Source organism: Haliaeetus albicilla, chromosome 2 (assembly GCF_947461875.1).
Source record: "Haliaeetus albicilla chromosome 2, bHalAlb1.1, whole genome shotgun sequence".
NCBI lineage: Eukaryota > Metazoa > Chordata > Aves > Accipitriformes > Accipitridae > Haliaeetus > Haliaeetus albicilla.
In genome coordinates this window covers 48,192,423-48,206,540 of record NC_091484.1, presented here as the reverse complement: position 1 = coordinate 48,206,540, position 14,118 = coordinate 48,192,423, and positions in this window count along the sequence as shown.

Below are 14,118 nucleotides of genomic sequence, written 5' to 3'. Positions count from 1 at the left end.
ATTCCAAATGACGTATTTTCTTTTTTTTTTAAAAAAAAAAGACACTGAGAGGCTAAGAAACATATATATGACTCTGAAGCAGAGGCCACAACTGTGCAAGCACATACACACAGGCAATGCTCAATGTGGTTAAAGAAAAGCACATGCCAAAGACTTAGGAGCAGCTGGCCCCGAATTTTGGCCTCAACACACCATGTGAAATTGAACATATGTGTGGACTAGGTTTGACTCCCTTCAGATGCTTCTGAAACACAATATCTCACTGGGTAAGAAAGCTGTTCTGTCTTCCAAACTACCTATGCCAATAACTTTTTATTTCTCCACCAAAAAATGCAGAACAATTTTCCTGTGTAGCACATCAGTGTGACAGATAACAGTGATTGCCAGAAGCTTGGAGATGGCAGTATATCTGGGATGGATAATAAACTGAGTCTGTCTCAAGGCATGTGAAGCATGGGGGAGCAACAGGCAGAATAATAAACTGAAGCAAAGATCATGTCCAGATCTTACTCTGTAAATATTCCTCTTATTTTTGGAGCACCAGAAATCTATCAATAATTTACCTTTTAAGGTTGTAAAATTACATAACCTGTGGGCCAGGGAATCTGCTACCTCTCATCATCTTGCATACAAATTCAGAAGCAGCTAACCAATGCAATATGGAGAGGTGCTTTTTGCAAAGAGGAAACCACAGAGGCCAGGAGGGAACACTGGGTTGAGAAAAGGGGCTTAGCTTGGAGGTAGCACTCAGCCTGATCTGACTCAGTTGCCTCTGAGCTGCTTAAACCGTGGCCATATTCCAAAGAAGGACAGAACTTATTTAATCACTGTTATGCATCACTGGCGGAAGAAACTGAAGGTAGTGAAATCCTGCCAAGCTCTGATGGTCATGGTAATCTATAGAATAATAGCAGTTTTGCCAGCTGGGGTTTTTTTTGCTAGTGGGGAAGGAGACTGATCTATGTGTGCTGAGGTGACCAGTAATTTTATGGGCCTGGCTCAAAGGAAACGGATTTTCATAAAAGAGGTGTTGAGCACTTTCTGAATATTAGGCAACTTTAACAATGTTTCGTGTTGAACACTCAGAACCTGACAATATTCAGAGTTTTTAATCAACTTTGAAAATTCTGACTGTCATACAGACCTGTTTCTGGTAAGAGTACAGAGGGCATCTCACCAAGAAACCCAAACAGAGGAAGAGGTAATCTGAGAAGCACCATATACAGTGTGTCTACTTATACCCTCCCATCAGAGCTTTTATTCCATCCTAATTCCTATTACATCAATGTGCTTTATGAATGTCAGCTCCTCTGCTGACTCTGCAATGACAGTTTCATTTTTAAAAATCCCACAGAGGCAGTAAACCTTAACAAATCTGGAATCAAACCCCAAAGTTCTAGAAGAGCTTGGTTTTGAGCTGGATATTCCAGTTTAGCAGACTGCAAGTATAATTAAAGTGGATTACTCCCAATTTACTAGAATCATGGAATAAGAATCCTTCATTTGGACATTGTCTTCAACAGTCCTTAAATGCCCTCATAGTTTGATGATAAGGCTGAAGTACAAAAGGAAACTCACAAGGAGTGAAAGAGGGAAAACATGCAACACAGAAGAAATAACGTTTACTCCAGTTATTCAGCTTCTAAGAAATACAAATAAAGCTTTGTACCAAGCACAGTTATTTTTTACTGAAACATCCTAGTCAACATATTACTTACATGCACTTAAATACATCCTTACAGTGAAAGCACGCTGAAGTTTCATAGCAAAGCAATCAAAATACACAACTAATATTGCTGCCTGAGCAATGTTAATTCAGTCCCCTTAAATACATACATGACAATTAGTGTCTTGCACTTGGTGTTCCCATGATGTATTTTCTTAGGGTCTTTGTTTCATTGGGGATATTCTTAGCAAGCATCTAGTGAATATTCCATTTTATCTATGTAATTCAAGGTGTGACTTCACATCACGTTTTGGTACACAGCTCAGTCTTACTCTGAAGAAAGAATCTATGTTGATCCTCTCAGATTCAAAATTGCATTAATTTGTATAGTGTGTCAATCAGCTACAAATTATGATAATATCCCTAGAAGTTCAGGGGAAATCACTATCCACATTCTTATTCAGAAGTAACAGAAATACAGACGCAGCTAGAGCTGGCAAACCAGTTTCACATATGTAGGAATGATTTTTTTAAAGTAATCTATCATGGCAAGTATTCTATAGCTTTTAAAATCACAATTCCCCATTCAGTTTAGCTACAGTTGTGAGTGTTGGGTGGCTCTGCAACTTGGCCCTCCATAGCCTCTGCCATCAGACACCCAGAAAGCAAATAGCACGCAGTTTCTGACTGCCTCTGAGAAGCCAGCTGTAATAGAGTCACCTGGCACCACCTCCCAGGAAGCAGAGGTAGGAAGAGAACCCAGGGCACCAAGGAGCGGCTATACAAGCAAGATGGTCTTTCTACCTTCTGCAGTTCCTGACTCATTCAGCACATCTCCCAACCTCTGCAACAAGCAAGAATGACTCCTGTTGCTACAAAATCCCGATTCACCCCTTAATGTGTTCACCCTGTACGCAGAAATTTTCTCCTTATACAATAGTAGATAATCATGTAAGCAAAGCCTTTTATAATTAGAGAAGCCAAAAGAATTCAGGTTATCTCCTTGTGTTCCATAGACAATTCTGCAGTTAAGATATGTTGAACATGCCCCACAAACGTATAAAAAAAAGAAAGCTCCCTGAAGCTGATCTGCTTGTTTTGATTTCAACTTTTAAAATTGTTTGTAGTTTTTAATATCGTATATAATTCAAAATAAGAAACAAGATGACAGGAAATGTCAAAGCATTTCATTCTGAAAATGGGGAAGCAAAACCATGCAGCAGCATCAAACCACCTTTTCCTCCCCTGCCACCAAAGGAAATCTTTGAAATCAGCAGATACCACTATAAATTATCTGCAGCCTCAGTTCTGATACAACCAAAATTTTGAAAAGTTCAGAACCCCAAAAATATTATTTTATGCTTCTTGTGTATATGTTATTTTCTCTTAAAAATGTAAACCAAACAATCAGAAAAAAATCTGTTGGTATCGTACTATCAACCTCGTGATTAACAACAGGGTTGGGACACAGATCTTTTGCAGAGTTCAGCACTGGGAGTTAGTGGAGGAGATAAGAGCCACAGGAGGATTTGTGTTAGGGTTTTGTTTGCTATCAGAGAAGAAATGGTGACACCCAGGAACTCAAGACTCATTCAAGACCCCGGAAGAAAGAGTTCTCTCACCCCCCCCCCCCCAGCTTCCTTTCCCTTAAGGCTTCATTCCTTCATCTTGCTGCTTTGTCATGCTGCTCCGTTCCTTCATCTGAGTCTTCTCCCTGACTCTGAGGTACCTCTGGCATCCTACATAGCTGTAGTGGGAGTCTTATGTGTGAGCACAATGGCTGTGACCACTGTTCTTGACTGTGAGCAGAAATCCAGTATTATTCCTAAACACACCCTACTCTGTTGTCTCCACCAAAAGCAGACCTTGTGTCAAGTATAGCTCAGTATTTACACTGACACATTTTCAGAGGGCATATAGTGAAAATGCAGAGCTTAATTTATTCAAGTTCAGTGTTGTTAATAGTGTTTACACTAAGAATATTCTCAATATCCCTCTCACAATAGCTACTAAAACTGAAACATTAGCAAAATAAATGAGATTTCCCATTTTACTTTCCAGGAACCCAGGTTAGTTTTGAACAACGTGAATTTTTGGCACCTAAAGATGATACTGTCCTACAGGTAAAGGTCCAAGCAGCAAAGTTTCATAACACCTGCATAAAGGTCAAAATATATTTTCATAGTCTCTAAGTTTTAGAAACTATGAGCAAAATTTATTAAGTATTCTCCTTTTCCTCCTCTTTCATCTACCCCAGTGTCCTGGTTTCAGCTGGGAGAGAGTTAATTGTCTTCCTGGTAGCTGGTACAGTGCTATGTTTTTGAGTTAGGTATGAGAAGAATGTTGATAACACACTGATGTTTTCAGTTGTTGCTAAGTAATGTTTAGTCTAAAGTAAAGGATTTTTCAGCTTCTGATGCCCAGCCAACAAGAACGCTGGAGGGGCACAAGAAGCTGGGAGGGGACACAGTCAGGGCAGCTGACCCAAAGTGGCCAATGGGGTATTCCATACTGTGTGATGTCATGTCTAATATATAAACTGGAGGAGTGGGGGTGAGGGGATTGCTGCTCTGGGACTAACGGGGCGTCAATAGACGGGTGGTGAGCAATTGCATTGTGCATCACTTGTATATTCCAATCCTTTTATTATAAATATTGTCATTTTATTAGTGTTATCATTATCATTATTAGTTTCTTCTTTTCTGTTCTATTAAACTGTTCTTATCCCAACCCATGAGTTTTTACTTCTTTTCCTGATTGTCTCCCCCATCCCACTGGGTAGGGGGGAAGTGAGTGAGCGGCTGCGTGGTGCTTAGTTGCTGGCTGGGGTTAAACCATGACACCCGGTCAATGAGAAATCCTAGGATTAGTAGAGACTTTCACATTACTAGAGTCTACAGTTATTCCACGCTTGGTCGTGTTTTCTTGCTGGTGGCTTCAGAACATGTAATTTCCTTGTGACTTTCCCTTAAAATACTCCTTGACCTGAGAACTATTTTGTGTTTATGAGGAATTAAGATCAAGTTCAATGAACCCACTGTACACTGAATATTTGCAACTGTATGTGAAGTTTTACTCCACTGTACAATCACTGACACAGCACACTGACAGCAACTGGGCTCCAAGAGTAAAAGGCAAATCTATCTTTCACATCCTCTGTGAAAAACATCCATTATGTATAGACATAAATACAGTGGCCAACTGTCAATGTCAAAGATATTTTTTCTAAAGCTGTGAAAGCTTCTAGGTTTTGAAAGTCAGTTTCCATGCTAAAACTCTAGGTGCTAAACCTTAGAAAACAGTTATATTCTTGTCAACCTGCATACAAAATTCACAGTTACATCATTCAGATTTTAGCTGTGAGGAAGCCTATATTTGCCCACAAGGATATCTGCTGTTTCTTAAACCACAGTCCTGTCTAGGACAAAAGAGAATAGTCAACAAACACACCATGCAAAAGTAGCTTTATTTTCTGCCCTGAACTTGTATAATGAGAAGTTTCATGTGGGCAGAATAGTATCAGGACTGGTTACACTTTGTTTCTACTTTAACTACTTTTCATCCAATTTTCAGGTTTAAACCACTCTTTCACGACAAATGTCTGTGTTCAGTGAGTAATTTAATTTTTTTATAAAGAATATTAGACTAAATGGGGAAAAAAACAACCCTCCCCTAAACAACAATTGCCTTGATGCATTATAATAGTAAATTAACACTTTGAGAGGCAACTACTAAGACACCGCACAGTAAATAGTGCTTCACTTGCCACAGTGCACCTGGCCCAAGGCTTTCAGGCAGCACCATTTCATGCCTGCACCCTTCCCTGCTCCACCAAAGAGGTATAATGTGATCATGTATTCTAGCCCTGGGGGGGGAATGGAGACACAAGACGTTATGACAATTATCAATGAAATAATGCAAAACAGATTACATTTTAAAATTTTATTTGTTCTGTGCTACAGAAGGAAATAATAAGATAAGGACCAAATTACAAATTCCCAGCTGAGGGAATTTCCAGTTTCTGTTGCAGTTGTGCTTTTTGAGTTTTGAGTGTTTTACAAAAACTTACAGGAAATGCTGATGAAGATAAAAATTGCTTTCAGTCATTAGCTATCAGTGAATATTTCACGGAGGGGATGGATAGACAGAATGAAGAAAGAATGAAAAAAAAAGTGAAAAAGACATTTTCAATTAGCTCTAATAGTTTTTTCATTTCCGCTGACAATATTTGAACCATTTCTGTACTTTTATGCAAGATGTGATAGGATTATTATTATTACCATGCTTTGAAATACTTAGTTTTGGTCAGGTTCTTGATTTTTAACCTCAGAAAAAAACAGCAACATCCTTCCAAACACAATGGTCTCAATCCAGAAGAAAAACGAGTACTAACACAGTAGGTGGTCTTCCCACTGAATCACTATCAATGCCTGCACCATCTGGGTTTTCCTTGGAGGCCTCCTATCCAAGAACTGACAAGACCCAACCTTACTTAATTTATGAGACGAGATCATAGCCAATGATGATATGAATGCAAGCATGTATAGTAACATTTGTGAGGTTTACAAATATTGCATGAAACAATTGGTGTATAAGTAGGCTTTTAGGGTCATTATAACACCTTTATGGAATTCTGTGTCAGTGAACTTTCATGGCCCATTCAGTTTACACACTATTTTCCTGGGAAAGTACCCAGTAAAGAAAATAAAATTTCATTTTTGTTGGAAAAAATATGAAAACTTTGTTTACTACACATGGATTATGTTTTGAAACTCCAGTATGTACCCAATTTTTTTTCTCCTGCAGAACATCCAAATGCAGTAGTCAAGTAGTAGCATAGTTGCCTACAAAAATTGACTTGAAGAATAAAATAAAGTTTATGCGGAAATTCAACAAAAATTTTGTGTCCAAAATCTTTATTTTATTAAGTAACTTAACTTTTTTTCTGCAATTTCATTTTATCCTATTTAGAATTTAACAGAGAAAAATGTCTATCCATGTTTAAAGGACTCTGAAGAAGAAAATTATATTTTTCAAACCCTGAAACAATACATATAAATTACAAGCAGAAGTATGTAAGTATAAAGAACTACAAATGATAACAGAGCAGCAAGCTTTTCAAATGTCTGAACAGTACAGCTGAGTCATCAATATCCCATATAACTCAGAATTAAACTGATATATTTAATGATTAATAATTTCTTACCAATATCCCAAACCAGAAAGGTAGTGGAAAATCAAGTTCAGAAGTTCATATCCAGGTTTAATACAAACTGAGCTGAATTACAAGTCACTGTAGTTCTGACCTCCTACTCACTCATGAATTTTTCATTGTACCAAAAGTTTTTCTTCCTACCCTTTTATAGTTAGTAATTTGGCTACTTTCCCAAAGAAGGATTTTTCTACTAACCTAAATATTACTCACCAGTTTCTTCTTTTTTCTTCATTATTTTCTAATTTTAATTATTTTGATTTCTTTTTCCCTCTTTTTTAATAAAAAACTCTACTATGCAGACTTTCACAGTTCCCTAGAATATGCAATAAAGAGATAAGAGATGAAACTTTGCAGCCAATGTCCACCAACAATGGGCAAGTTTTCACTTAATTTCCTCTTAAAATCAGAAATACATCTACCTTGTCTAGACAAAGACACAGGATAAAGACCTTAGGCACCGAACTTACAAGCACTAGCTCTGCATGAAGGGAGGATGGGAGAAAGCTTCTGTAGTATCTGCAACTTCATGGTGAGAAGACTTCTTTACAGTTGAACCAGGCCTCAAGCTGTGAGAAACAGCTGTAACACCTACTACTTCAGTGGTGCCAGGGATGATGTTGAAGACGGGGCCTCAGAACTGGGAATCTCCATGAGCAGCACTGCCAGCTGTTCCTGGGCAGCTACTCTCAAGCATGCCCTCTTGAGAGCAGCTGCCCAGTCAGCATGGGTTTATGAAAGGCAGGTCCTGCTTGACTAACCTGATTTTCTTCTGTGACAAGGTGACCCACTTGGTGGATGAGGGAAAGGCTGTGGATGTTGTTTACCTGGACTTTAGTAAAGCCTTTGACACTGTTTCCCACAGCATTCTCCTGGAGAAACTGGCTGCTCATGGCTTGGATGGGTGTATGCTTCGCTGGGTAAAATACTGGCTGGATGGCCGGGTCCAAAGAGTTGTGGTGAATGGAGTTAAATCCGGTTGGCGGCCAGTGACAAGTGATGTTCCCCAGGGCTCAGTAGGGGGGCCAGCTCTGTTTAATATCTTTATTAATGATCTGGACGAGGGGATCGAGTGCACCCTCAGTAAGTTTGCAGATGACACCAAGGTGGGAGGGAGTCTTGATCTGCTTGAGGGTAGGAAGGCTCTACAGAGGGATGTGGACAGGCTGGATCGATGGGCCAAGGCCAATTGTATGAGGTTCAACAAGGCCGAGTGCCGGGTCCTGCACTTGGGTCACAACAACCCCTTGCAGTGCTACAGGCTTGGGGAAGAGTGGCTGGAAAGCTGCCTGGTGGAAAAAGACCTGGGGTTGCTGGTTGACAGCCAGCTGAATATGAGCCGGCAGTGTGCCCAGGTGGCCAAGAAGGCAAACAGCATCCTGGCCTGTATCAGAAATAGTGTGGCCAGCAGGACTGGGGAAGGGATTGTCCCCCTGTATTCGGCACTGGTAAGGCCACACCTCGAGTACTGTGTTCAGTTTTGGGCCCCGCACTACAGGAAAGACATTGAGGTGCTGGAGTGTGTCCAGAGAAGGGCACTGAAGCTGGTGAAGGGTCAAGAGAACAAGTCTTCTGAGGAGCAGCTGAGGGAACTGGGGTTGTTTAGCCTGGAGAAAAGGAGGCCGAGGGGAGACCTTATTGCTCTCTACAACTACCTGAAAGGAGGTTGTAATGAGGTGGGTGTTGGTCTCTTCTCCCAAGTAACAAGTGATAGGACGAGAAGAAATGGCCTCAAGTTGTGGCAGGGGAGGTTTATGTTGGATATTAAGAAAAATTTCTTTACTGAAAGGGTTGTCAGGTATTGGAACAGGCTGCCCAGGGAAGTGGGTGAGTCACAATCCCTGGAGGTATTTAAAAGACGCTAAAGATAAAAGATGTGGCACTTAGGGACATGGTAGTGGTGGGCTTGGCAGTGTTAGGTTAACAGTTGGAGTCGATGATCTTGAAGGTCTTTTCCAACCTAAATGATTCTCATTCTTTATATCTCAAGCTGGTCTCTACATCCTGAATTTAGCAGATCTTATTACACTATTGAAGACCCTCAGTTTAGCTCATGTGTTTCACTCAGTTGTGAAAGCACAATTCTTACCTGTCTGCAGTATACAGGGGCAATTCTAATGACTGCAATAGATACAACTGTTTTCATTCTACTGTTATACAGTACTCAGGATCTACAATAGCCTTCTAAGACTGTTAATGGCTATTGCCTTCCCTTCTCAATGGCAAGAAAAACACAGCAAAACAGATGATACCTTCCTGCAAGCAACTCTTTTCCTATAGGTGAAACCCTGCAGAACAGAACAGACGTCTACAAGAAGATGACAATGTGAGTCATGGACTCATCAGTCATTCTGGGCCCAAGTCAGCCACAGATATCCTCCTAACATATCTGATGTTTTACAAGGTCTGCTTTGTGTGTCTGAATCTTAGCCTTACAGACACGTTTAAATTTGAGCTCTCATACATGAATTTTTGTTCAGATCTAACTCATGCACTTTTCCTTATTACTACCACAGATACTTGCCTGTTCTGTTACATGCTCAGTTATTTACAAAACTGTTTTCAATGATTGGGATTGTCCTGTTTGAAATCCTGCAGTCTATCTCAAATCCTGAGCAGCCTTTTCTAACTCTTAAAGGATTATTAAGAATTCAGGTGCTTACTGGTTTAGGTAAGGGGTCAGAAAAGTACACACAGAGTCCCAGAGAAGCAAAAGTCCATATGATCATTGATAGCAGATGTCACTGGACATTTTGTTCCTGACTGACACAGGCGCTGCACAAAATGCAAGTTCAACTTAAGAATCAAGTTAAGGGTAATAGTATAGGCTAAATAATATTTAAAAGAAATAAATAAAGCACTGTTAGTGCTAGAACACCTTGTATTTTAAACTAATTTTAAGTTATAGAAATAAAATCCATCTGCAAAATATTTCTCTCTGTATTCATACAAGAAAGCAGATAGGAACTCCAACTGAAGTTATGTCTTCTTACAAAGGTACCATGACTGGCATTATTTAAAAGTTATTGGAATAGAATGCAAAGCTCTGCTTCTTTCAGATATTTTCTTTAGCTAAGAATTAATAATCAAGTGTAAATTGTCTAGCTATTTTGAAGTCAATGAGACTTGCAAACACATGGCTAAATACCATACAAATTTAATCATACATTTTCAGGAAGACATCTGAGCAGGAAGGCTGTTCCGTCATTCAGAGAGGAAAGCAATAGATAAATACAGTGTTTACCTTTTCATTTGCAGGTACACAACAGGGTAAGGAAAGAGCATTTTGAAAAACACAGGGTTGTTTTAACACAAAAGTTAAATGCGGCTCCTGTTACTGAAAATACATCTATGCATTATGGGTATCATATCTATGTTGCAGAGAGTTGCATTATGTAAATGCGTAGTCCTTCCTTTTGCTTCAGTCCCAGACTGATTCAGACATATGGTTTGCAGAATGCTTGCAACTGTCTCATTTTTGGCACTTCAAATACAGGAAGCAATACGTTATTTGTATATTCTGTTAGGGACTAATACAATACAAAGCCCACTGAAACAGCTCAACTTTGGATCATACCCTTCAATTCTCTCCTGACGAGTCTACATTGCTTCCTGAAAAGGCATCACTTAGATTTTTTTGTAAAGGTAGTTTGACAGCTGCTCTAGTGGTTATTACTAGTCCTAAGGCTTTTCCTGCATTGTTCTGCATTTACCCTGCAATTTTTTTTCCATTGCTTCTGTGTTAGGCTCCAGACCTGATCTCAGTGAAGACAACAGGAATCTTTCCATTACTTCATGACGAATGGTTTAGATTGGAAATCGAGTTTGCCCTCCGGGGTGAGAAGTGAATTGCATGACTTCCAACTAGAGACACTCCAGTCTGCATCACAACACTTGGCTATCCCCCCACACCCTAGTTTCTGAGTACTTGTAGGAAAGCTACAGATTTGCTGTGTCAGCATGCTAGGCAGCAGTGCTTGTAAAGACAAGACATAAAATATGTTTCTCTGATTCAGTGTCAACAATGCTTATATGTCATTTCCAGTTACATTTTGTTCTAATATGGCTTAAATTAGTGTAATTTAATCACAATTTTATTTTTACTCTCCTTGCATCTCAGTCCTAGTGAAGTTGCCTTTTTAAAAATCTGACTGATCACAGAGAGTACAATGATACTAAATATTACACCTTACTCTTTTTAAGCAGTGCACATGGTCATTAATTTACCCTTTGTAAAAGGACACATTTTTCAGTTCTGTCTTCCAAGATCTACAGTAAGGTCTTTTCTTCTAGGAAGAAAACAGGTTAATAAATAATCCAAAGTCTGAGGTTTATTGGCCTTTTTTGTCATTCACCTCCAGTGGGAATTATAGCAAGGAACAGTTGCCCTTGTTAACCTGCAAACATTTTTCACTCAGTTAGGTCATTGCCTCTGGCTCAAGGGTCCAATTTTCCTTTCATTCATTAAGCACATTGGGAAGCAGAGTTCCTAACCCTTTCCAGTCTAAATGTGGAACAATCACATCCCCTCACAATCAAGTGCCAATGTGCTGGGACCTTTACGTTTCACTGTGATCTCTCAGTGACGCAAGTTTTTAACAATTGAAGGATATTAAGTCAAAAAGTTGTTTTCTAATTGGAGGAGCTCAGGGGATTTCAAATAATGAACTCTTATAAGCTGGAAGCTGGTACATGTGCCTTTCCAATTATTTTTGTTTAAAATCAGGCAAGAGGGCACTGCTAATCTCAGAAAGCAGATTCCAGAAGTTCTGCCTAGGAATTAAGCCCATGAAACATAACATTTGAGCAGGAACAAACCATTAGTGCTTTGGGGAGATGAACTTACATAGTCTCATATGTCATTTTACCGGATGGTGTAATAGCTAAAGAACTGTGTAATTCCTTTTTTTTTTTTTTGGTATGTATTTGGTATAGCTAATTCACTTATTCCTTTTGGAGCATTCATAACGAAAGAAGGGAGAATGACTGTTTCCTATTGGTAAAAGACTTTGCCTCAGAGAGTCTCTGGATGCAGAAATGGATGAATGATGGATGCAGCCTGGTAACTAAGAGCTAAACACTTGAGTCTATATAAATAGACCTCTCTATGCACATCATTGGCTGTGCCAAAATATAACAAAAATCTTATCTCTGTAATAAGTTAGCAGTAGTGTTTAAACAGGGCCAACTCTAGAAGATAAGCAGAAAAATCACTAATCCTTTACAGCAGTATAATTGGAGATTTTGTTAAGTAGAATACTTGAAAATGGGAACGAAATAACTAAAAGGGTAACCTCTGTAAAATTGCTCTGAAGAGGTTTTGGGATATGGCAAAGGAGAAGACAACTGAGTGAGAAAAATGTGGAACATGGAAAATAAGAGCTTGAATTTCACATCTTCATCTGATTTCTACTCCTCCTGAGTGGCTGAGAAAAGTACAGGAAGGATTTCTCAGGACCTATATGTAATGATTTCATGGCATAGTGTGGAGGGGTAAACTGGAAAAGAAATGCAGTTAGGACATGAGATAAGTACAGTATGAACCAGAATCTTGGCAATGTAGGATGAAGGGAAAGGGATGCAGACTGAAGACTGAGCAGAGGGAAACAATACACAAGGGTCTGGATGTGTGGGATGCATGTAAATAGCAACTCAGCTACAGATGGATGAAGAGAAAGGTTGACATTAACACTGGCATTAAACAGAAAAAGGAAAAGACCTGATGGTCAGAGGCTGGCAGAAGAAAATCTGATGTGGATTTTCATCTTGAAAATATTGAGCTTATTGTGGTCTGTATAAAGATTCCCAGAAAAGTTAGCAGACATGTCAGGGGAAGTAGGATATTGTTCAGTGGGGAGAGATGGAAAGGGAAATTTGGGAATTATATCTTGGCCAATTGTTGAAGAAATTGGAACTAAGTCAAATTTTCAGGGAGGATCCCAAGGAGAAGGAAAGGCAAAACTGGTGCTTTTCAAAAAGACACACATCCAGCTTCCTTGTTACTTATACAACTTATGTGTCAAATGTCACCATTTTGTTATTTCTAAAAAAGGAGGGAAGAAACATGCTTTGTTTGAACCATGTGACTGCCTACATGCAGATAGCAGAAATGAAGACTTCAGCTAAAAGAGCGTAGGGTAATTAGACACACACATTTTGATGTCTTTCCAGAATAAGGTACCCGGGCAGGCAGACTGTTTAGCACTTCTTACACTCTTAAAGGCTCAGAGCTAAGTTAGGCAGGAGACTGGTCAGCAAGAGAGTCAGTCACAAAAATCCAGAAACAATTTTTTCCTTCTGTTGGGATTTGTCAAAATTAAATTCTTAAAGTTTGTATGCATAGGTACATTTAAGTATATGTGCAGAGAGAGAGAAAGAGATATCTATATCACTACAGTTACAGGGATATAATTCCCATCTGTCAATATTGTGCCAGATACCAGCTAGATTCTGGGGCAGGCCCTGGTCTCCTGTTTAACTGTGTTTGCATCCAGCCCAGCAGGAGCACCTCCAAGGCGAATCAGGAGCCAGAAGGAGTAGCTGGAGGATACACACTCCTACACTCCCTATCCCATCGGGTCCAGGACAGGCAGACTTCCCTACAAGCTGGAGGTTCCTAAGGCTTCCAGACTACTACTGACTCCAGAACAAATTAATTTTCTTTTTCCTTTTTTTCCTCTTTTTTTTTTTTTTTTTTTTTAACCAAACATGGAAGTCTTTTCCATACTGGAATGAAAACAAAGCTTCTCAAATTTGTATGTGTGTGGCAGATTTATGCTGGAGGAATTCAACTGTCTCTCACATGGTGGTTGTTACAAAAGCCTGGGACATCAGAGGTTCAAATTCTTGCTCTGATACAAAGAATAGTTCTTCATCCATACAACAAAAAAAGCTGAGTGGAACCTATCTCTTTTTTCCAACCTGGACCAAAAATATTTTTTCTCTTATCTTTTGCCCCCCAAAAGCAACTGAACAAACCTGATACATTTCTAAAAGCTTCCATTTTGACAAAACACTGTATTCTTTGGAAACTCCAGTGCAGTGAAGCTTTTCTGACTACTCTACTCAAAGCTCTTTGGAGTGTTTGAAGGACACTATGAGGCCAATGCCATTTTCCAAAGTGCTCCCTCTGAGTATGGACTTCAAGTAAAGCTGTCTGAAATCTAGCACACTATTTAAAAGAGAATGTCTAAATTTGGGGTTACATGAATGAAACTACGTTTAGAAATATCCAAATACT